The following is a 25,801-nucleotide window of genomic DNA, read 5'->3' on the forward strand; positions in this document are numbered from 1 at the left end:
CTTCAGGAATTTAATTGGCTGACCCTTGAATACATGTGAAAGAGATAAAGGCCAAAAAAGTTAGCGGAAACAGAATAAAAGCATGTGTAAACATGTTATTCCAAATATTAATATTATTATGAAGCTACATTACATAAAGAATGGGTGGTATTGGTACAGAGTTGGACAAATTGAACAAATTTATTCTGTTTGGAATAAAACATGTTCCAAAAACAAAATCACTAATATATGGAAATTTGTTATACATGAGCTGACACTGAAGACCACAGAGAAAAGGAGAGCCTATTCAATTTATGTTGACGTGTTTATTATTTAGAAAAATAAATATAGATAGATCCCTACTATTATGCCATATATGACAGATTCAAATGGGTAACAACTAAAATGAGAAAGAAACTTAAAAAGTATAGAAGACTATCTTTATAACTAAATTTTTCCTAAAACTTGTTCAGCATAAAAGTAAATACTGGTAAATTCAATTATATTAAAATTTAAAACTTCAGTTCATCAAAAGACAATATTAAGAAATCTGTAATGCATATAACTGCACAGATTTGTATCTGGAGGATATAATGAATTCTGAAAACTAAAGCTTTAAGGTAAGAATAATTCTCATCTGGTACTACAAGAAATGCAAAGTGGTACAACCACTTTGGAAAACAATCTAGAATATGTCATAAAATTGATCATACATATATCCTATAATCTGGCAGTTCCATTCAGCTATACAGTTAAAGTCAGCCCTAGAGGAGCACTTGCTTATGGAACAAGGATACATGTCGAGGATGGTCCCAGAAGTATTTGTAATAGTAGACATATCAAGTTAGAAGGTAAGTTAATGGGCTTCTGTTCTATTGATATGTGCCTTGCCTTATGTTTGTGTTGCATATTTTCTACTGAACTATTAAATACTGCATAATTTAAAACATTACAACATTTTAAAAATTCATGACATGCAAGGGGCATAAATAATATTCTAAGAAAATTCAGAAGAGAACATCGTTATCTTAAGATTATTTTAAGATTGTGAGAGCAAAGACATTCTTGTGTGTGGCAGCATTTTAACAGGCCCTGAAGGATGTATTATTCATTATTTATACCTTGCCCTGTTTTTCAAAAGATTTTAAATTGCTTATAAAAATGTTATGAAACAAAATTAAAAAGTAACAAGGTGCAAAAACCAAGATTTAGGGAAAATAATGAGTAAAAAACAAAAAGGGAACAAGAAAGGCATAACATTAGCAGATTGGAATTCATAGCATTCAGTTAATTATTTTTAGGAGGTGGGATGTCAATTTGTCTCTAGCTGAATGAAAACAAAAATATTATCAGTTATTGTATCACCAGTTAATAAGTCCATTAAAAGAGAATGGCAGGGATTTTTGGTTCTTTGCTTGTTGGTTTGTGTTTTGTTTTTTATTGGCACTATCTTCCTAAAAGGAGATGCTATGAAATATGGCAACAAAGGCCATTTTGAGCAAAAGAACAAAATTAAGATACCAATATAAAACTAACTAAATACACAAATAAGTAAACAGATGATGTAAACAGGAGTCAAACAGGAATTCTACCTGCCTTTGCTATAGATGCTTGATGATGATTAATATGTTTCCAAGGACAGACTGGGGTCAGAGAGACGGAGAGTAACACTCAGCGGTACTCAAAGTGTTGACCCTGGACCAGAAGTTAGCAGCACATCCAGGGAATTTGTAATAAATACAAATTCTTGGCAACACTCCAGACCTACTGAACTGGAAATCCCAGGTATCAGCCCAGAAATCAGTGTTTTTAACTCCAGGCAGTTCTGATGTATTCTGATGATTGAGAACTCCAAGGCTAAGGAGTTTGGATTATAAGCTGTATGTAATAAAGGACCACTGACATTATTGGCATCCAATCTCAAACCCCTTTGGGTTCCTGTGCTCCTGTATCCCAGGGTCCAGGATAATTTCTGTCATTCAGATATGGCACTATGAGCCAAAGAATATACTCCTAGCTTCTAGTGCTTTTCAATCTTGTAAGAAAATTTTAAAGCAGGATTTCTCAGGCTTAATAACTTTGACATTTGGGGCTGGGCAATTCTTTGCTCTGAGGGGGTTTCCTGTGCATTTTAGGATGCTTAACAGCATTCCCATAGGGTGTTTAATAGCATCCCTGGCCTCTCTACCCACAAAATGCCAGTAACATCACTTCCCTAATGTCAGTCAGTCAAAAATACCTCCAGATACTTCCAAATGGTTTCTGGGGGACAAACCTGCTCCAGTTGAGAACAACTGTACTGAAGTATTCCCAAATTAAAATGAATAGCCTGGGTGTCATTCAACCCCTGAGACTGCTCTTACCTTTATCCTTGGTTCTACCAGCATTGTATCAAGGATCAGATTGGATGAGAAATTTTTCTGAAGGGCTGCATATGCCAACTCAGAGTATATCCAAATTAAGCTGATAATGAAAATGATATGATAGTCATGCAAATAAAACTATAATAATTTAGCTAAAAGAACTTGAAATGGTCTTCCTCCAGAAAGAGAACCCAGAAATATAGGAAGTTAATTCCAGGGCCTTTCAAAGATAACAGACTTCCCATTAAAGCCAATGCTAGCCCAGAAGAATTAATTTTAAAAAGATTTTGGATGACGAAAGTCTTTAAATTTGAATATACAATTATCTTGGGAATTTATTAAACATTCATATTCCTGGGCTTTATTCTCAATTATGTTGATTTAGCAGGCCTGGCTGGGGCCCAGGAAATAGCATTTTAATAAGCTCTCCAGGTATTTTTGATGCAGGTGTGGGCTGGAACTACACTTTGGGAAATACTGCTTTTAAAAATGAATAAAGGGAAGTTGAGTTACTTTGCTAACAAAGACACACTTCCTTTTCAAATACAGGTTTTAGTCTGGACTATTCACTGTCACCTTTTATCAAAAGGAGCAGACAAATGGGTATTGGTGAAAATAAGTGAAACAGCCCTGATATAAAACAGTAGGCACTGATGGGTGCCATGGCTAATTAGAATACGACAGTAGCTACTAAGCTACAGGTGATCATTGCTCATCAAAACTGATGTTCATGAGCACCAGATCTCCTGATATCTAGACATAAGCTGGACATCTCTGATTTTTATGGCAGTTTTTCTGATCTTAAAAAGATAATTATCAGTAATTCGACTTCTGTTTAGGATCTTAATTTTTCAGACCAGATTTGGACCACAAACCGCAGGTGGTGACATCTGTCATAAAGGAACCAGTCCATCCAAGGACTAGTGGAATGAAAGTCAGAGTGGCAGGATCCATGTCTAAGCTGAAGGTTTCTTTGAATTGCATCTCTACTATACACAAAATCCTCACTGTTGTGTGTTTGTGTGTGTGTGTGTGTGTGTGTGTGTGTGTGTGTGTGAGCACTGTAGCCCAAACTTCCAGTATGTAAAGCTGTCTATACTTGTACAGCCAATGTGTTGGCTTGGAAAGAAGAAAGGGAAAAGATGCCAAGGGGAAGGCAGACATTTCTAGCCCTGCCTCTTGATGGTTCCAGTGGAGATGGCCACCATTGCATGCACTAGATATATCCATCTGAGTTCCCTTTGGAGATGAACTGTCCAAGAGGCTAGATAAAGCCAGAACTGGAAGATGAGCAGAAAGACACAGCACTGGGAGCTCACCAGAGTGTCACTCAGTCTAAACCACCTGCCTACATACAGAAATATGCTTTGCAAAAGGAAGGTGAGAGGTCAGAGCCTAATTAAAGGTAATAATAATAGTTATCCAGTTAGTTAGAGAGCTAGCCCCTAGACAGACATAAACACACATGTACACACTTGCAAATTAGATATCTGGTGACACACAATTGGTAAATCTTGAAGCTGGAAATTAGGACCTATGTCTGTCTGTCTACAAAATTCATGCTTATAATTTTCACATAGGGTTTCCATTCATAAATGATTTAAACAGAAAACTATGCAAATACCAAGTGCACAGTTTTGAATCATACCTGCCCTTAGATGAACATTCAAGGTACTACATGAAGTTAAAAGGAATGTTCTTAAAGCAGCACTCAGTCTTGATGTAATGCAGTTGTCTAATTCTAAAACTCAACTTGTTTTATGACAAACATAAACCTAATGATAGCTTTTAAAAAAAATTTTGGCATGAAAGAAACACTACCTTATAGGGGAAATATAAAGTCCTAAAAGTCTCTCTCTCTCTCTCTCTCTCTCTCTCTCTCTCTCTCTCTCTCTCTATATATATATATATATATATATATATATATATATATATACGTATATATCTTAAAATGAAGAAAATTCAGTAGTTCTCTTTCTTTCCAGAATGTCTAGAGCTCTATAAAACCCTTAACATTGCTGCAGCCTGTAAGGAAGAAATACACAGAAATTTCTAGACAGCATATTCACAGAATTGGAAAACTTGGGTTATTCTAGCATCTTCACAAGTTTCTGAAATAACAAAGAAATACAGAAATAGCTTCAGAAAAGGAATACTAATGAGTAAGACTACACCCTCAAGACTGAACTTTTTGAATTTGCATACAGAAAGCTTAAAAACTTTCTGAATTTAATACAAGATTATTGACACAAGAAAGTGCTCAGTACATGAGCCTCTGAGATACGGATTTACATGGAGCCCAGAATTAGGACCAAAAGAATTAGGACCAAGATACTTTGTAAGAATTGTGTGCTAATTAACCCTCTCTCCCCCAATTTAATACCAGTGTTTCACAGTGGAACTGCTATTAACACTTAGTACAGGGAAATTCTTCTTTGCAGAAACTGTTCCAAGCACTATAAACAATGACAGTAATTCCTCATCCCCTAACTAAATGTTAACACCTCCAGGCAAGAAAAATGTCCTTGACCATTAAATGCTCCCTAGCAATGCAGAACCATCCCCTAGTTGAGAACCATTAATTATGCCTGTATTCTGTTAAGTAAACGTGTGGCGGAATCTTTGTTTAAATAACTATAGTATTTATTCCATGATATTTCCCCAAACAATCCTGTTTGAGCTAATAACATCTAAAAGAAAGAACCACTTCACATTTAATTAAGAGCAATATTTGGGTCCCTTCAATCCTCCAGTATTTATTAGTCATAATTCCAGAGGATACTGGAATTATCCTCTGCCATTATCTACTGCCACATGTGAGTGGACAGGCTCCACCTGCATCCTCCCATCTTGAGAATGGTCCTGCTGAGAGCCACCATTTGTTTGGTTATTACCCTCACTAAAAGTCATCTTTACTGTCTTTATCTAATTCCAGGGGTTAAAAAGAGAAGTCCCAACATTTCAATTCCATTCTAAATCCATTAAAATCACAATGCAAGTTCAGCAAAATTATATTTATACCAATTATAGTTCTGACACTATACTAAGTGTTGGATATAAAATGGTGGATAACCACGACATGGTGTGAATCTTGAGAAACTCATATTCTAGTAGAAGATAAACAAATAATTAGTATAGAATATGATTAATGCTAAATGAGTGCATAGTATAATAGTACAATCCTGAAGCAACACAGAGTGGAAAGTGAATACCCTTATCACAGATACAGAAGGCATTTTAGCAGATACTCAAATCCTGAGCTCCTAATGGTAAATAGGCATTCATTACATGAATGTTTTTTCTAAGCATTGTGATTAGCCTATGGAATGATAAAAGGCCTTTAACCAAAATAGCTAATGGAATATAAAAATTTATAATATTTCTATAAAGAAGAGCAGAGAGTGGTAGGAAAGTAGCCTAAAGATAGAATTAGATTCAGTTCATTTAGGACCTAATGCATGTAAGATGACAGTTACATCCAATTGCTTAAAACCCTCAAATGGGTCTCCATTATTACAGAACACTACTCAGCAATTAAAAAGAAAAGATGGGCACCACCAGGGATGAAAAATCAAAATAATTACGCTGAGTGAAAGAAGTCAGACAAAACAATAGTATATGTAGTACTATTCCATTTATCTAAAACTCTGAGACATGCAAATTAGTCTATAGTGAAAGCAGATCAGCAGTTGCCTGGGGATGGAGATGAGGGCAGTAGTGATGGGGAGAGAGAGAGATTACAAAGGGATACGCAGGCCTTTGAATGTGATAGATATGTTCACTTTCTTGATTGTGAGGATGGTTTCATGGGGGTATTTCTATGCCAAAAGTTATAAAATTACACATGTTAAATGTGTCATTTACTGTATGGCAACTATACCTTAATAAACTTGACAAAAAACTAAGCAGGCAAAAAAAAAAAGTGTTCTAACAGAAGACCATGGAGGAGGGGAAGGAAAAAAAAAAGGGAGCCAAACTATAATAGACTCTTAAAAACAGAATAAACTGAGGGTTGATGGGGGGTGGGAGAGAGGGGAGGGTGGGTGATGGGCATTGAGGAGGGCACCTGTTGGGAGGAGCACTGGGTGTTGTATGGAAATCAATTTGGCAATAAATTTCATAGTTTTTAAAAAAGTGTTCTGCGTTGCATTTGACTGCCTAAAAGCTATCAGAATACACATAGAACCCCAAATAGTTTCTCATTGCAGTGGTGTTACAACTGGGTGAATGGGGGCCCTGGGAGAAAGGGGACTTTTCTTCACATATTTCTCAATTCAGTTAATCAAATATTGTGATGTACATTCTCCATACCAAACACTCATGCTGACATTGAAAACACATTACTAAACAATACAGGAAAATCACTATCATTGAGAAGAATATGGTGTGATCATATGTACCATATCATTTAATTTAAAATATTAAATATAAAAAAGTTAATTTTTTTTTGTAAAATGCTGATTTCTAAAATCACTGTCTTTGCATTCATACATATGTATATGTAATATGTGTGTGTGTGTTGGGGGGTTATTCATTTTATTTCTCCTTCCTATAATTATTTTCCTGGACTCTTTTTCACCTTTTATTTTATTTCATTTTTATTTATTTTAATTTACATCCAAGTCAGCTAGCATATAGTGCAACAGTTAATTCAGGAGTAGATTCCTTAATGCCCCTTACCCATTTAGCCTATTCCCCCTCCCACAACCCCTCCACTAACCCTCTGTTTGTTCTCCATATTTAAGAGTCTCTTATGTTTGGTCTCCTCCCTGTTTTTATATTATTTTTGCTTCCCTTCCCTTGTGTTCATCTGTTCTATGTCATAAACTCCTCATATGAGTAAAGTCATAAGATATTTGTCTTTCTGTGACTGACTAATTTTGCTTAGCATAATACTGTCTAGTTCCATTCACATAGTTGCAAATAGCAAGATTTCATTCTTTTTGATTGCTAATACTCCATTGTGTGTGTGTGTATATATATACATGTATGTACATATATATAATATATTATATAATATTATAATACTCCATATAATACTCCATATAATACTCCATATAGTATAATACTCCAATACTCCACATATAATACTCCATATATAATACTCCATTATAATACTCCATATACTCCATATATAATACTCCATATATAATACTCCAATACTCCATATATGTACATATATATAATATAAAATATTATATAATATTATAATACTCTCTCTCTCTCTCTCTCTCTCTCTCTCTCTCTATATATATATATATATATATATAATGTCCATTGATGGACATTTGGGCTCTTTCCATACTTTGGCTATTGTTGATAGTGCTGCTATAAACATTGGGGTACATGTGTCCCTTCAAAACAGCATACTTGTATCCCTTGGATAAATACCTAGTAGTGTAATTGCTGGGTTGTAGGGTAGTTCTATTTTTAGTTTTTTGAGGAACCTCCATACTGTTTTCCAGAGCGGCTACACCACTTTGCACTCCCATCAGCAGAGCAAAAGAGATCCTCTTTCTCCATATCCTTGCCAACATCTGTTGTTGCCTGAGTTGTTCATGTTAGCCATTCTGAGGTGTGAGGTGGTATCTCATTGTGGTTTTGATTTGTATTTACCTGATGATGAGTGATGTTGAACATGTTTTCATGTGTGGGTTGGCCATCTGGATGTCTTCTTTGGAGAAGTGTCTATTCATGTCTTTTGCCCATTTCTTCACTGGATTATTTGTTTTTTGGGTGTTAAGTTTGGTAAGTTCTTTATAGATTATGGATACTAACCCTTTATCTGATATTTCATTTGCAAATATCTTCTCACATTCTGTCGGTTGCCTTTTAGTTTTGCTGATTGTTTCCTTCACTGTTCAGAAGCTTTTTATTTTGATGAGGTCCCAATAGTTCATTTTTGCTTTTCTTTTCCTTGCCTCTGGAGATGTGTTGAGTAAGAAGTTGCTGCGACCAAGATCAAAGAGGTTTTTGTCTGCTTTCTCCTCCAGGATTCTCATGACTTCCTGTCTTACGTTTAGGTCTTTCATCCATTTTGAGTTTATTTTTGTGTATGGTGTAAGAAAGTGGTCCAGGTTCATTCTTCTGCATGTTGCTGTCCAGTTTTCCCAGCACCACTTGCTGAAGAGACTGTCTTTATTCCATTGGATATGCTTTCCTGCTTTGTCAAAGATTAGTTGGCCATATATTTGTGGGTCCAATTCTGGGTTCTCTATTCTCTTCCATTGATCTGAGTGTCTACTTTTGTGCCAGGACCATAGTGTCTTGATGATTACAGCTTTCTAACAAATCTTGAAGTCTGGGATTGTGATGCCTCCTACTTTGGTTTTCTTTTTCAAGATTGCTTTGGCTATTCAGTGTCTTTTCTGGTTCCATACAAATTTGGGGATGGTTTGTTTTTGCTCTGTGAAGAATGCCGGTGTTATTTTGATAGGGATTGCACTGAATATGTAGATTGCCTTGGGTAGTATTGACATTTTAACAATATCTGTTCATCCTATCCAGTAGCATGGAATATTTTTCCATTTTTTTGTGTCTTCTTCAATTTCTTTCATAAGCTTTCTATAGCTTTCAGTGTATATATTTTTCACCTCTTTGGTTAGATTTATTCCTAGGTATTTTATGGTTTTTGGTGCAATTGTAAATGGGATCAACCCCTTGATTTCTCTTTTTGTTGCTTCATTGTTGGTGTATAGGAATGCAAGTGATTTCTGTGCATTGATTTTATATACTGCAACTTGCTGAATTCATGACTCAGTTCTAGCAGTTTTTTGGTGGAATCTTTTGGGTTTAAATACAGAGTATCATGTCATCTGTGAAGAGTGAAAATTTGATCTCCTCCTGGCCAATCTGGATGCTTTTTATTTCTTTGTGTTGTCTGATTGCTGAAGTTAAGACTTCCAATACTATATTGAGTAACAGAGGTGAGAGTAGACATCCCTGTCTTGTTCCTGACCTTAGGGGGAAAGCTCTCAGTTTTTCCGCTTTGAGGATGATATTAGTGTTGGGTCATTCATATATGGCTTTTATGGTCTTGAGGTATGCTCCTCCTATCCCTACTTTCTTGAGGGTTTTTATCAAGAAAGGATGCTGTATTTTGTCAAATGCTTTCTCTGCATCTATTGAGAGGATCATGTGGTTCTTGTCCTTTCTTTTATTGATGTGATGAATCACATGGATTGTTTTGCAGATATTGAACCAGCCCTGCATCCCAGGTATAAATTCCACTTGGTCGTGGTGAATATTTTCTTTAATGTATTTTTGGATCCAGTTGGTTAATATCTTGAGGATTTTTGCATCCATGTTCATCAGGGAAATTGGTCTATTGTTCTCCTTTTTAGTGGAGCCTTTGTCTGGTTTTGGAATCAAGGTTAATTCTGGCTTCATAGAAAGAGTTTGGAAATTTTCCTTCCATTTCTATTTTTTGGAACAGCTTCAAGAGAATAGGTGTTAACTCTTCCTTAAATGTTTGGTAGAATTCCCCTGGAAAGCCATCTGGCCCCAAACTTGGTTTTGGGGAGATTTTTGATTACTAATTCGATTTCTTTACTGGTTATGAGTGTGTTGCAATTTTCTATTTCTTCCTGTTTCAGTTTTGGTAGTTTATATGTTTCTAGGAATGTGTCCATTTCTTCCAGATTACCCATTTTATTGGCATATAATTGCTCATAATATTCTCTTATTATTGTTTGTATTTATGCTGTGTTGGTTGTGATCTCTCCTCTTTCAGTCTTGATTTTATTTATTTGGGTCCTTTCTTTTTTCTTTTTGATCAAACTGGCTAGTGGTTTATCAATTTTGTTAATTCTTTCAAAGAACCAGCTTCTGGTTTCATTGATCTGTTCTACTGTTTTTTTTGGTTTCAATAGCATTAATTTCTGCTCTAATCTTTCTTATTTCTTGTCTTCTGCTGGTTTTGGGTTTTATTTGCTGTTCTTTCTCCAGCTCTTTGGGGTGTAAGTTTAGGTTGTGTGTCCGAGACCTTTCTTCCTTCTTTAGGAAGGCCTGGATTGCTATATACTTTCCTCTTATGACCACCTTTGCTTTGTCCCAGAGGTTTTTGGGGCTGTGGTGTTATCATTTTCACTGGCTTCCATGTACTTTTTAATTTCCTCTTTAACTTCTTGGTTAGCCCATTCATTCTTTAGTAGGGTGTTCTTTAGCCTCCAAATATTTGTTACCTTTCCAAATTTTTTCTTGTGGTTGATTTTCAGTTTCATAGCATTGTGGTCTAAAAATATGTATGGTATAATCTTGATCTTTTTGTACTTGCTGAGAGTTTATTTGCGTCCCCGTATGTGGTGTATTCTGGAGAACATTCTATGTGCACTGGAGAAGAATGTCTATTCCACTGCTTTAGGATGAAATGTTCTGAATATATCTATTAAGTCCATCTGGTCCAGTGTGTCATTCAAAGTCATTGATTCCTTGTTGATTTTCTGATAAGATGATCTGTCCATTGTCATAAGTGGGTGCTGAAGTCCCCTACTATAATGGTATTACTATCAATGAGTTTCTTCATGTTTATGATTAATTGGTTTATATCTTTGGTTGCTTTCACATTTGGACCATAAATGTTTACAATTGTTAGGTCTTCTTGGTGGATAGACTCCTAAATTATGATATAATACCCTTCTTCATCTCTTGACACAGTGTTTATTTTAAAGTCTAGATTGTCTATAAGTATGGCTACTCTGGCTTTGTTTTGTTGACTGTTAGCATAATAGACGTTTCCCCATCCCCTTACTTTCAATCTGAAGGTGTCTTTAGGTCTAGAATTGGTCTCTTGTAAACAGCATGAAGATGTATTTGTTTTCTTAGCCATTTTGTTATCCTATGTCTTTTGTTTGGAGCATTTAGTCCATTGACATTAAGAGTGAGTACTGAAAGATATGAATTTACTGCCATTATGTTGCTTATAGATTGGAGTTTCTGGTGGTATTCTCTGGTCCGTTCTAGTCTTTGTTGCTTTTGGTATTATTTATTTATTTATTCATTCATTCATTCATCTTTTCTCCCCTCAGAGAGTCCCCCTTAAAATTTCTTGCAGGGTTGTTTTTTTTTTTTTATTTTTTTTTAAATATATGAACTTAATTGTCAAAATGGTTTCCATACAACACCCAGTGCTCATCCCAAAAGGTGCCCTCCTCAATACCCATCACCCACCCTCCCCTCCCTCCCACCCCCCATCAACCCCCAGTTTGTTCTCAGTTTTTTTTATTTTAAATTTTTTTTTAACGTTTATTTATTTTTGAGACAGGGAGAGACGAAGCATGAACAGGGGAGAGTCAGAGAGAGGGAGACACAGAATATGAAGTAGGCTCCAGGCTCTGAGCTGTCAGCACAGAGCCCGACGCGGGGCTAGAACTCACGGACTGCAAGATCATGACCTGAGCCGAAGTCGGCCGCCTAACAGACTGAGCCACCCAGGCACCCCTGTTCTCAGTTTGTAAGAGTCTCTTATGCTTTGGCTCTCTCCCACTATAACCTCTTTATTTTTTTTTCCTTCCCCTCCTCCATGGGTTTCTGTTAAGTTTCTCAGGATTCACATAAGTGTGAAAACATATGGTATCTGTCTTTCTCTGTATGGCTTATTTCACTTAGCATCACATTCTCCAGTTCCATCCACGTTGCTACAAAGGATCATATTTCGTTCTTTCTCATTGCCATGTAGTACTCCATTGTGTATATAAACCACAATTTCTTTATCCATTCATCAGTTGATGGACATTTAGGCTCTTTCCATAATTTGGCTATTGTTGAGAGTGCTGCTATAAACATTGGGGTACAAGTGCTCCTATGCATCAGTACTCCTCTTTCCCTTGGATAAATTCCTAGCAGTGCTATTGCTGGGTCACAGGGTAGGTCTATTTTTAATTTTCTGAGGAACCTCCACACTGTTCCCAGAGTGGCTGCACCAATTTGCATTCCCACTAACAGTGCAAGAGGGTTCCCGTTTCTCCACATCCTCTCCAGCATCTATGGTCTCCTGATTTGTTCATTTTGGCCACTCTGACTGGCGTGAGGTGATATCTGAGTGTGGTTTTGATTTGTATTTCCCTGATGAGGAGCGAGGTTGAGCATCTTTTCATGTGCCTGTTGGCCATCCGGATGTCTTCTTTAGAGAAGTGTCTATTCATGTTTTCTGCCCATTTCTTCACTGGGTTATTTGTTTTTCGGGTGTGGAGTTTGGTGAGCTCTTTATAGATTTTGGATACTAGCCCTTTGTCCTATATGTCATTTGTAAATATCTTTACCCATTCTGTTGGTTGCCTTTTAGTTTTGTTGGTTGTTTCCTTTGCTGTGCAGAAGCTTTTTATCTTCATAAGGTCCCAGTAATTCATTTTTGCTTTTAATTCCCTTGCCTTTGGGGATGTGTCGAGTAAGAGATTGCTACGGCTGAGGTCAGAGAGGTCTTTTCCTGCTTTCTCCTCCAGGGTTTTGATGGTTTCCTGTCTCACATTCAGGTCCTTTATCCATTTTGAGTTTATTTTTGTGAATGGTGTGAGAAACTGGTCTAGTTTCAACCTTCTGCATGTTGCTGTCCAGTTCTCCCAGCACCATTTGTTAAAGAGACTGTCTTTTTTCCATTGGATGTTCTTTCCTGCTTTGTCAAAGATTAGTTGGCCATACTAACTTTGTGGGTCTAGTTCTGGGGTTTCTATTCTATTCCATTGGTCTATGTGTCTGCTTTTGTGCCAATACCATGCTGTATTGATGATGACAGTTTTGTAGTAGAGGCTAAAGTCTGGGATTGTGATGCCTCCTGCTTTGGTCTTCTTCTTCAAAATTACTTTGGCTATTCGGGGCCTTTTGTGTTTCCATATGAATTTTAGGATTGCTTATTCTAGTTTCCAGAAGAATGCTGGTGCAATTTTGATTGGGATTGCATTGAATGTGTAGATAGCTTTGGGTAGTATTGACATTTTGACAATATTTATTCTTCCAATCCATGAGCAGGGAATGTCTTTCCATTTCTTTATATCTTCTTCAATTACCTTCATAAGCTTTCTATAGTTTTCAGCATACATCTTTTACATCTTTGGTTAGATTTATTCCTAGGTATTTTATGCTTCTTGGTGCAATTGTGAATGGGATCAGTTTCTTTATTTGTCTTACTGTTGCTTCATTGTTAGTGTATAAGAATGCAACTGATTTCTGTACATTGATTTTGTATCCTTCAACTCTGCTGAATTCATGTATCAGTTCTAGCAGACTTTTGGTGGAGTCTATAGGATTTTCCATGTATAGTATCATGTCATCTGCAAAAAGCGAAAGCTTGACTTCATCTTTGCCAATTTTGATGCCTTTGATTTCCTTTTGTTGTCTGAATGCTGATGCTAGAACTTCCAACACTATGTTAAACAACAGCGGTGAGAGTGGGCATCCCTGTCGTGTTCCTGATCTCAGGGAAAAAGCTCTCAGTTTTTCCCCATTGAGGATGATGTTAGCTGTGGGCTTTTCATAAATGGCTTTTATGATGTTTAAGTATGTTCCTTCTATCCCGACTTTCTCAAGGGCTTTTATTAAGAAAGGGTGCTGGATTTTGTCAAAGGCCTTTTCTGCATCGATTGACAGGATCATATGGTTCTTATCTTTTCTTTTATTAATGTGATGTATCACGTTGATTGATTTGCGAATGTTGAACCAGCCCTGCATCCCAGGAATGAATCCCACTTGATCATGGTGAATAATTCTTTTTATATGCTGTTGAATTCGATTTGCTAGTATCTTATTGAGAATTCTTGCATCCATATTCATCAGGGATATTGGCCTGTAGTTTTCTTTTTTTACTGGGTCTCTGTCTGGTTTAGGAATCAAAGTAATACTGGCTTCATAGAATGAGTCTTGAAATTTTCCTTCCCTGTCTATTTCTTGGAATAGCTTGAGAAGGATAGGTATTATTTCTGCTTTAAACGTCTGGTAGAACTCCCCTGGGAAGCCATCTGGTCCTGGACTCTTATTTGTTGGGAGATTTTTGATAACCGATTCAATTTCTTCACTGGTTATGGGTCTGTTCAAGCTTTCTATTTCCTCCTGATTGAGTTTTGGAAGAGTGTGGGTGTTTAGGAATTTGTCCATTTCTTCCAGGTTGTCCAATTTGATGGCATATAATTTTTCATAGTATTCCCTGATAATTGTTTGTATCTCTGAGGGATTGGTTGTAATAATTCCATTTTCATTCATGATTTTATCTATTTGGGTCATGTCCCTTTTCTTTTTGAGAAGCCTGACTAGAGGTTTGTCAATTTTGTTTATTTTTTCAAAAAACCAACTCTTGGTTTTGTTGATCTGCTCTACAGTTTTTTTAGATTCTATATTGTTTATTTCTGCTCTGATCTTTATTATTTCTCTTCTTCTGCTGGGTTTAGGCTGCCTTTGCTGTTCTGCTTCTATTTCCTTTAGGTGTGCTGTTAGATTTTGTATTTGGGATTTTTCTTGTTTCTTGAGATAGGCCTGGATTGCAATGTATTTTCCTCTCAGGACTGCCTTCGCTGCGTCCCAAAGCGTTTGGATTGTTGTATTTTCATTTTCGTTTGTTTCCATATATTTTTAAATTACTTCTCTAATTGCCTGGTTGACCCACTCATTCTTTAGTAGGGTGTTCTTTAACCTCCATGCTTTTGGAGGTTTTCCAGACTTTTTCCTGTGGTTGATTTCAAGCTTCATAGCATTGTGGTCTGAAAGTATGCATGGTATAATTTCAATTCTTGTATACTTATGAAGGGCTGTTTTGTGACCCAGGATATGATCTATCTTGGAGAATGTTCCATGTGCACTTGAGAAGAAGTATATTCTGTTGCTTTGGGATGCAGAGTTCTAAATATATCTGTCAAGTCCATCTGATCCAATGTATCATTCAGGGCCCTTGTTTCTTTATTGACCGTGTGTCTAGATGATCTATCCATTTCTGTAAGTGGAGTGTTAAAGTCCCCTGCAATTACCACATTCTTATCAATAAGGTTGCTTATAGTAATTGTTTTATATATTTGGGGGCTTCTGTATTCGGCGCATAGACATTTATAATTGTTAGCTCTTCCTGATGGATAGACCCTGTAATTATTATATAATGCCCTTCTTCTTCTCTTGTTACAGCCTTTAATTTAAAGTCTAGTTTGGCTGATATAAGTATGGCTACTCCAGCTTTCTTTTGGCTTCCAGAAGCATGATAAATAGTTCTCCATCCCCTCACTCTCAATCTAAAGGTGTCCTCAGGTCTAAAATGAGTCTCTTGTAGACAGCAAATACATGGGTCTTGTTTTTTTATCCATTCTGATACCCTATGTCTTTTGGTTGGCGCATTTAATCCATTTACATTCAGTGTTATTATACAAAGATACGGGTTTAGAGTCATGGTGATGTCTTTATGTTTTATGCTTGTAGTGATGTCTCTGGTACTTTGTCTCACAGGCTCCCCCTTAGGATCTCTTGTAGGGCTGGTTTAGTGGTGACGAATTCCTTCAGTTTTTGTTTGTTTGGGAAGACCTTTATCTCTCCTATTCTAAATGACAGACTTGCTGGATAAAGGATTCTTGGCTGCATATTTTTTTCTGTTCATCACATTGAAGATCTCCTGCCAATCCTTTCTGGCCTGCCAAGTTTCAAAAGAGAGATCAGTCACGAGTCTTATAGGTCTCCCTTTATATGTGAGGGCACGTTTATCCCTTGCTGCTTTCAGAATTTTCTCTTTATCCTTGTATTTTGCCAGTTTCACTATGATGTGTCGTGCAGAAGATCGATTCAAGTTACGTCTGAAGGGTGTTCTCTGTGCCTCTTGGACTTCAATGCCCTTTTCCTTCCCCAGTTCAGGGAAGTTCTCAGCTATTATTTCTTCAAGTACCCCTTCAGCACCCTTCCCTCTCTCTTCCTCCTCTGGGATACCAATTATGCGTATATTATTTCTTTTCAGTGTATCACTTAGTTCTCTAATTTTCCCCTCATACTCCTGGATTCTTTCATCTCTCTTTTTCTCAGCTTCCTCTTTTTCCATAATTTTATCTTCTAGTTCACCTATTTTCTCCTCTGCGTCTTCAATCCGAGCCATGGACGTTTCCATTTTATTTTGCATCTCGTTTAAAGCGTTTTTCAGCTCCTCCTGACTGTTCCTTAGTCCCTTGATCTCTGTAGCAAGAGATTCTCTGCTGTCCTCTATACTGTTTTCAAGCCCAGAGATTAATTGTATGACTATTATTCTAAATTCACTTTCTGTTATATTATTTAAATCCTTTTTGATCAGTTCATTAGCTGTTGTTATTTCCTGGAGATTCTTATGAGGAGAATTCTTCCGTTTGGTCATTTTGGATAGTCCCTGGAGTGGTGCGGACCTGCAGGACACTTCCCCTGTGCTGTGGTGTATAACTGGAGTTGGTGGGCAGGGCCGCAGTCAGACCTGATGTCTGCTCCCAACCCACCGCTGGGGCCACAGTCAGACTGGTGTGTGCCCTCTCTTCCCCTCTCCTAGGGGCGGGATTCACTATGGGGTGGCGTGGCCCGTCTGAGCTACTTGCACACTGCCAGGCTTGTGGTGCTGGGAATCTGGTGTATTAGCTGGGGTGGGTAGGCAAGGTGCATGGGGGCAGGAGGGGCAGGCTTAGCTCGCTTCTCCTTAGGTGATCGACTTCAGGAGGGGCCCTGTGGCAGCGGGAGGGAGTCAGACCCGCTGCTGGAGGGGTGGCTCCGCAGAAGCACAGCGTTGGGTGTTTGCGCAGAGCGAGCAAGTTCCCTGGCAGGAACTGGTTCCCTTTGGGATTTTGGCCGGGGGTTGGGCGAGGGAGATGGCGCTGGCTAGCGCCTTTGTTCCCCACCAAACTGAGCTCTGTCATCCCAGGGCTCAGCAACTCTCCCCCCTTTGTCCTCCAGCCTTCCCGCTTTCTGAGCAGAGCTGTTAACTTATGACCTCCCAGATGCTAAGTCTCGCTTGCTGTTGGAACACACTCCGTCTGGCCCCTCTGCTTTTGCAAGCCAGACTCGGGGCTCTGCTTGGCCTGCGGGCCGCCCCTCCACCCTGTCTCCCTCCCGCCAGTCCGTGGAGCGCACACCGCCTCTCTGCCCTTCCTATCCTCTTCCGTGGGCCTCTCGTCTGCGCTTGGTTCCGGAGACTCCGTTCTGCTAATCCTCTGGCGGTTTTCTGGGTTATTTAGGCAGGTGTAGGTGGAATCTAAGTGATCAGCAGGAGGTGCAGTGAGCCCAGCGTCCTCCTGTGCCGCCATCTTCCTAGTACCTCCGCAGGGCTGGTTTAGTAGTCATGAATGCCTTTAATTTTTGTCTGGGAAACTTTTAATTTCTCCTATTTTGAGTGACAGCCTTGTTGTATAAAGAATTCTTGGCTGCGTATTTTTTCAGTTCAGCACATTGAGTATAGCCTGCCATTCCTTTCTGGACTGCCAAGTTTCTGTGGATAAGTGTGCTGGAAACCTGATCTGTCTTCACTTATAGGTTAAGGACTTTTCCTTTGCTGCTTTCATGATTCCTTCCTTGCTGGAGTATTTTGTGAATTTGACTATGATATGCCTTGTTGATAGTTGGTTTTGTTGAATCTAATGGGAGTCCTCTGTGCTTCCTGTATTTTGATGCCTTATCCCAGGTTAGGAAAGTTTTCTGCTATGATTTGCCCACATGGCCCTTCTACCCCATTTCTCTCTCTTCCTTTTCTGGGACCCCTATGATTCTGATGTTTTTCCTTTTTAATGAGTCACTGATTTCTTTAATTCTTAAATCGTGCTCTTTTGCCTTAGTCTCCCTCTTTTTTTCTGTTTCATTATTCTCCATAAGTTTGTTCTCTATATCACTGATTCGCTGCTCTGCCTCATCCATCCTTGTCGCTGTGCATCCATTATAGATAGCATCTCAGTTATAGCCTTTTTTATTTCATCCTGACTAGCTTTTACTTCTTTTATCTCTGCAGAGAGGGATTCTAATCTATTTTTGACTCCAGCTAGTATTCTTATTATCGTGATTCTAAATTCTGGTTCAGACATCTTGCTTGTATCTGTGTTGGTTAAGTCCCTGGCTGTTGTTTCTTCCTGCTCTTTCTTTTGGAGAGAATTCCTTCATTTTGTCATTTTGAAGGAAGAAAAGGAATTAATGAGATTAAAAAAAATTAAAATTAAAGATAAAATTTAATAAGATTAAAATTAAAAAATTAAAAACAACACAAACACACACACACACACACACACACACGCACACACACACAAATCAAATAAATGATGCTAGATCCTAGGTGTGTTTTGGTCTGGGTGTTGAAAGGGGCTTGACTGATTACAGAAAAAAGGGAAAAAAAGGAATCTGTTTGAAAATTTGTAAAGATGAATACACTGAAACAGAATAAAATGAAATGATGGAAGTAAAATAGAATTTGTAAAATTTACAGAACAGTAAAAAATATAGTTGAAAAAATTTTAAAAAATATTTTTAATAAAAATTCAAAATAAAAATAGATTTTTTTCTCTTTCTGTTTTCAAAAAAAGAAAAGAAAAAGAGAGAAATAAAAAAGAAAATTGAATAGATGCACCAGGAAACAAACTGAAATACGATTGAAATTACATCCTTTTCCCCTAACATTCAAACTATGAAGCACTTTATAGCTCATAAACTATGCAGGTGGAGCGACTTCTATTCCTGGAGGGTGAAGTTGGCCCAGTTGGTCAGGGCTTAGTGTAATGGCTCCATTATCCACTAGATGGCGCTGCTTAGCTTACTGGGGTGGATTGTTGGGGCACTTGTCAGTGTGTATGCACATGCACGGGAGTAGTAAAAATGGCATCACTCAGCTACCCAGTCTCTAGTAACAGAATTCTATTCTCCTCAATCAGCAATCTTGCACCCGTCCTTTGTCTCTGGCTTCCATCCACTCCCCGCTTTTACACTGTCCGTGACCAAGCCCCAGGCAGCAACTCTCTCCTGAGTTTTATCTCAGGTGTGGCTGTTTTTCCCAACCCCTTACTTCTGAGAGACTGTGGCTTTGACCTGTTCTGCCCCTCTGCAAGAGGGTCTCACTGAGCAATGACCTGGTGCCAGCCACACCCAGGAACATTCATGGAACCGTGTTGCTGCCAATGCCCAGAGACTGTGGCTGGGTGCCAGCCTGCCCCAGAAAATGTTCATGCAATCATGTAGCGGCAGCGTTTCAGGGATTATGGAAAATCACAACACACATCTGGCATCAGGCCTCACCCTTAATGACCTTGTTCCAGCACCAGCATCTTATTCACCTTTTAAACTTCTACTTTTTTCTAAAGGCAGATCTAAAGTGCTCCTTCATTTGCGAGGTTTTTCCTAATCTCAATTGTACACTGGGCACCCCTTTGTGTATGTCCTCACAAAGATTCAACCATACTTCAATCATATAACATATTAATCTTCTTTCACTTATTTACTGGCATGAGTGTCTCCACTACAGTATCATCTTTATGAAAGCCATTGTCTGTATATTCTGAGCAATTATTAATGTGCACAACATATGAGTATATACTTATTGAAAGAATTGATGTGATGCTTCTCAGTCTTATCTTAGTTCATATGTTCTAAGGCAGGAATGGAAAAGAGATACAATCTGCTGTGGCAAATTCAGTCTACCAGTGTTAGTAGGCCTCTACTGACAAAAGTCCTAGTGTCATTTCTGAATTCTACACAGAGGGTCTTGTTTGTTTAGAAACACCTGTCATGGGTTTAGTAGGGGGATATGAGGATATAAGCACCACATGCTTGCAATTTCTAGAATTAGAAGTATGTAATTAAAACATTATACAAAACAGTACTTTAAACCAGTTTTCTGTCCAAAATGGAGTGCTACCATTTTTTCCTAGAATGCATATCCTTTTTTTCCTATTTGCCATTTTGGGTGCTAAAATTGAGATGCCCTTCATCTTCTCACATACCCTTAATTAGATGAGAAAAAAAAACAGTGACAGATATTTGGCTCTATAAAAAATTAATATTAAATTGTGGGTGATTGAGAGATGATGAGAAAGAAAAGGGGGATGGTGGTTAAAGATGACTTGGTAGAAGTGGACAAAGTGTGAGAATCTCCTTGACAGGGAAGGTTCAATGATGTATATGTGCTATGGCAAACCCACCCTGTGTGACTGGTGTTTCTAAATGTCAAGGGATTTCAACCAAAATCTGAACCAGATCAGAAAAAAAAGAATGGCTACAAGATGTAGACACCAATAGGTTATAGAGTTAAGTGTAAGCGTGAGGACCATGGAGCTTAAAGTGTTTATAAAAATGTAAACATGGAGCTTCTGGGTGGCTCAGTTAGTTAAGCACCTGATTCTTGATTTTTGCTCAGGTCATGATCTCACAGTTCTTGAATATGAGGCCCGCGTCAGGCTCTGTGCTGGTGGTGCAGAGCCTGCTTGGGATTCTCCCTCACTCTATGTCCCTCCCCTTCTCTCATGATCTCTCTCTCTCTCTCTCTCTCAAAATAAATAAACTTTAAAAAAATGTAAACATTACACAAATCTTGAGGAGGCAATTAATATCTTATGAAATATGATAGGAGAGTAAAGATTTTATGAAAATATCAAAGTACAGGACTGTCTGGATTACAAAGATCATAATATGATCATACCCTTCTTCACAGATTATAATAGATCTTTGATTATTATTTTATTCAATTCTTATGACTATTCTCGAAGATCAGCAGGTCAGGAATCATTATCTTTTTGGAATGATCTGAACCTTCCAGAAGTTAAAAACCTAGAACCAGTGAGTCAGGGAAGGAGAATGATCCAACATTTCCTCCCCCTTTCTATTCAAGGTCTCTCCTCCTCTTCCTCCTTTCCTTTCTTCCTCTCTCCCTTCTTCCCTCCCTCTGCCCTTTTCTCTCTTTCTCTCTCCTTCTCTCTTTCTTTCATAGATTGAGCATATGTGAACCTTCATTTAACACTTAAAAGCTTGTACATTGGGGTTTATGGTTTGAAATATAGGCAACAAACATACACAGCTATAGATGAAGCTATAGGAAATAGTGAAGTTGAAGGATCACTATAATAATGAAGTTGAAGGTGACTTACTTTTTGAAATAAACATGTAATATGAACTTATATATTGCCATTGACTTTTCCCCAGGAATTAAATGCAAAAGATTCTGATCATGTAGATCTGGCATATTTGGCCTTAATCATTTCAACTTTTACTAAAATGTGACTTCTTGGGGTTTTGTATGTATGTACCAGTATACTACATGTGTATAATATACTGCATATATATGTATGTATACATGCACACACACACACACACACACACACACACACACACACAAATAATTTTAGACCAAAACCAAGGAATTCTCTCTTTATGTCTGTGGTTGTTTGACTGGGTTAGGAAATTGCATTTGTAAAAGGCCTTCTGGCCAGAAACGATGTTATGCTCTGAAAAAGAAACTTCTTTCTTCTTTGATGAAGACATTTTTTTTTTTCTTTTCATGGGAACTAAACCATTCTCCAATTCCCCTGGTGGGATATGAATTAATATAGTAGAACAGAGTTTACTCTCAACAGCTGCGACTTGCACCTGTGGTGTATTTTTTAATCCTTTTTCACTGCAGTATGATAGAGAAAAAAGCAGGGGGAAAGGCTTTATGGGACCTTCCAACTGAGATGCTTAATGCATTATTAGGAACAGAAATTCTCAGTGGGATTTACCCATTCCTATTAGGAATTAGGCTTAGAGAATCAAATATGAAAAGTATATAACATTTCCCCAACCTGAGCTGAGATTGGCAGTGGGATCCACACCCGTCATTTTCTGGGTTTTCTCCAATCTGTCATATCAGGGTTCCCCAGATAATTTCATCTCCTGCCTTCTTTGATCCATAGCCTATAGTGCAGAGGTATTTATAGCTCCACACTGGCATTATGTGAGCATCACTGGCCAAGACAGAGCACACAATCAGCTTTGCTGTATGCTTGTTCCACATCATTAAGCATTAATGAAGTGATCTCTAATTGTTTCTCATTCCTGGACTCCAGGCTTTTTATTGCTCAGTACTCCTGTATAGCTTTCCTTAGAAGTCAAGTTAACCCTCCCAACTGTCGAGATGGCAGGCTGATGCTTCCCTATGGAGGCAATATCATTAACCTGCTATGAGTTGGAAGGCAAAGGAAGGGGGAAGGATGTTCTTAATCATGGGTATCTAAAAAACATCCTCAGTGCAGCTTTCAGCTGCCAATTCTTTCACCTCTGAATCCCATGTGTTGCCATCCACTTTCAGCTTCGTGTGAAGATCTCCGCCAACTATTAAAACTATCTTAGCATCATTCATTGCTATATGGAGAATTTTTCAGCAATGGATGTGCATAAATGTGTACAATTTCTGGGGAAATGTCTCTAGGAAATAATGTCTATTAAGAGAAAGTTGTTTAGAAACTACAATTATAATGAAAGCAGTCAATTTACACCATCACACACACATAAGGATTTTTCATATGCTTTGTGTGCATATTTTGAAAAAAAATGCTTTAGATGCATCTCAGCAAAACAAATCCTTCCCATCAGAAATAGAAATAATGGTCAACTTATACGTGTGTTTTGAGAGAAGAGGAAAGTTTTATTGCTGACTGTTGAAAAAGAAAAGTGAAAGGAGCAAATGCTAATAAAGACTCTCACCACACTTGACAATTTAATAAGTGGAGATTATGAGAATATTATTATCTTAGCAGAGTATTGCATTTCACCCAGAATCTCCCCATAAAGCCCATGTGGCAAATCTAGCTTAGAATTCAGTGCTAACTTTCAAACTGGACAAATATGACCTGAAATCTCCGAACACAGCAAACAGTTCCTGTTGACCAAGTAGTAAAATAAAATTCAGGAAGGGGGAGTGGTGAGTTTGTGAAATTCAACAACCTCAGGAGTTATTAGACAGAAGACTGTTCATTTTTAACGAGGACTGTAGGGTATTTAGGGTACACAAATGAATGTGGTTCTGATTTAAAATATCAGCCACATATTGCATACAAATATTTAAAGGAAGGCCAAGTTGTAGTAAACTTTCTATGCGGTCAGGTTACATCAAAATGCATTCTAAAGGGTTTGATTAATATGACTGCACTGAATCAGAAAAGGAATCGATACTAATTATTTTCCACTTATTTTGAAATATTAGTGTCCCATATTGAAGCCAAAAGTACCTAAAGAACATATGCTCCTTTAGGTATCCATTCTCATCATTTTGCATCTCTGAGTTTCTGTCTTCCCTTCAGGACCTCCCATAAAAGTGTCAGCCAGCCATATTTTTGCTTAAGCAGATGCATGTGCCTCTTTGACTCAGTTTTCGGCCCTTGTGGCTCCAGGGGTTCAGTGCTTATGGCATTCCCTACAAGAACACGTGTCGGTGGCTGAGATTTCTGCATGCCTGTCACTTCTTTTTGGATTGTACTGCACAGTTGAGTGGGTCTGTCCTTTGAGTGACTGCAGGGACAGGGGCTGGGAGACAGTCAGAAATCAGAGTGACAACTTAGCTCAAACAGATCCTCTTATCACGTCCACTTCAGAGGACAAGTGCCTGCAGCTGTATTTCCACCACATCTGTGGGCTTAAAAGTACATATTTACTTAAAGCCATAGGATTTTCAAATCTGAATAGGAGCTTAGGGCCCCCCTTATTTTTTTTACAGTTGAAGAAAGTGGCACCTACAGAAATGAAGGGGCACTTTTTCCTGGTGAATGTCAGGACTTGGACTTGAACTTGTGCCTACTGATGCTTGGTACCCCTAGAAACAAGGCTCTTTTTATATTCCCTTAAGATTACATTATTATACCATTGGGCCAGGGCTGTGAGGGACTTGGGTACATCTGTGGTGTGAGTAGAGTTTTCCTCTCTTTTTTGATATAGTCTTCCTACCTCTCACACCACTGAAACTGCCTTACAAATATGAGCAGTTGATTTATTTAGAAAGAAAACTTTAAATGAAAATATAGTTTACTAGTCTAACTCCATTATCCTTTCTGGGAAAGCCATTCAAAGTCTATATCCTGCTTATATTTAATCTCTCAGTGTATGTGGTTAATATAGGATCTCTCAGTATATCTATAAAAAAGGCACTCAATCAATGTATTTCATTTGAATTAATTGTTTCCTTGAATTATTTGGGGATGTGTGTACAAAGGGAAAAGTGGGCTGTCAATTAAACAGATGAGACTGTCCACATCAACAGAATTCAAGTGTATTCATAGTATGGAATAATTCCTCCCATGAAGAAGGTTATGTATACAGTAGACAAGTACTTCCAGCTGTACTATCTTAGCTATCCACCAATTTACCCTTCCCTGGCCTAGGCAGTATAAAAAGAAAGGTGTTAAGAGGGTGTTAACAATAGGGCTGGAAGGAAGGTTCAATCCATTCCAGATGTGGTAGTTGACACCTTGTCTTAACTTTGTTCTCAGTCTAACACCTCATATATCATTGACAATGGGCCAATCAGGAAACACACCCAAAGATTGAGGTATCATGATTAGGTGCTAATAATTAGGGCTGGAATTCCTTTGACTGAAACAAACATTTTGGTAGTCTGTTTCTCAGAGTTTCACACTAGATCTTTTTTACCTGACTTTGCAATTATACTTTTTAAACCCAATTTTGCAATTACATTCCTTTTATTCTATTGCTCACTCTATTTAGAAAACATGAGTGTGCTTTGTTTTCCTTTTTTCTACCCTATTTGGAAACCACAGGATATGATATTCTGAGCTGTATTGCAGAACCTAATTTATCACTAGGTATGGGTTTAATGCTGCCTTTTTGAAAAACAAGAGGGTAAAAAAGGCAAGTAAGTTTTTAGTTTTATTTTGAAAAGTATTTTAACCTGAAAGACTTCTTGAAAGAGCTTCAGAAACCACCAGGGACCACCCTTTAAGAACCACTGAATTAAAAGATATTCTCATTAAACTGATTAATCTCCAAGAGTTTGGAGCATGAATAGAAATAGAAAAGGAAATAGAAATAGAAATAGAAATAGAAATAGAAATAGAAATAGAAATAGAAATAGAAATAGAAATAGAAATAGAAATAGAAATAGAAATAGAAATACAAATACAAATACAAATACAAATACAAATACAAATAGCTTCTATCCTTCTCAGGGATAGAAGCTGAGATTTGAAAATGGGTAACATACTGAAAAGGGTGGAGGACATTTCTTATACTGAGAAGAGAAAGACTGAATCAATGGAAGGAAGAAAGCATTTGACTAATGTAGAATAGGTTGTTCTAGAAGACCCAAGCTTCTTCAGGTGTGGCAATGTTACAGCACTTCAATGAGAGAATAGCCTAAGACAGGTACAGATGCTTGAGGTTACATTTCAGTTATACACACATTTACTTACAGATAGTAAATGTCCAAAATCTATGACAAAACTATTGTTCTCCAAAACTCACCTCCAGTGTATCTGAGAGGAGCAAGAGTGCACCAGACCATTTAACAAATCAAGATCCCTATCAAAAGAGAAATT

The sequence above is a fragment of the Panthera leo genome, chromosome B1 (assembly GCF_018350215.1).
Source record: "Panthera leo isolate Ple1 chromosome B1, P.leo_Ple1_pat1.1, whole genome shotgun sequence".
NCBI classification, from domain to species: domain Eukaryota; kingdom Metazoa; phylum Chordata; class Mammalia; order Carnivora; family Felidae; genus Panthera; species Panthera leo.